Source organism: Sinocyclocheilus anshuiensis, unplaced genomic scaffold (assembly GCF_001515605.1).
Source record: "Sinocyclocheilus anshuiensis isolate Anshui unplaced genomic scaffold, SAMN03320099.WGS_v1.1 scaffold11698, whole genome shotgun sequence".
Lineage (NCBI taxonomy): Eukaryota > Metazoa > Chordata > Actinopteri > Cypriniformes > Cyprinidae > Sinocyclocheilus > Sinocyclocheilus anshuiensis.
The window spans coordinates 1-211 of NW_015540634.1; positions in this window are offsets into that span (position 1 = coordinate 1).

Consider the following 211-nt stretch of genomic DNA (forward strand, 5'->3'; position numbering starts at 1 on the left):
ATGGTGTTGACTTTTTGAAAAATGTATGTGAAAAAGAAGGAAAAAGTGTTTCTGAATGAAGTGTGAATAATTGTGTATTTTAAGAGATAATTGTTATAATAAAGATATTCTAAAATTCAAAAAATTCTCTCTCTCTCTCTCTCAATTTCAATTTAAGTGTGCTTTATTGGCATGACAAAAATTATACATTTGTATTGCCAAAGCAATTGCA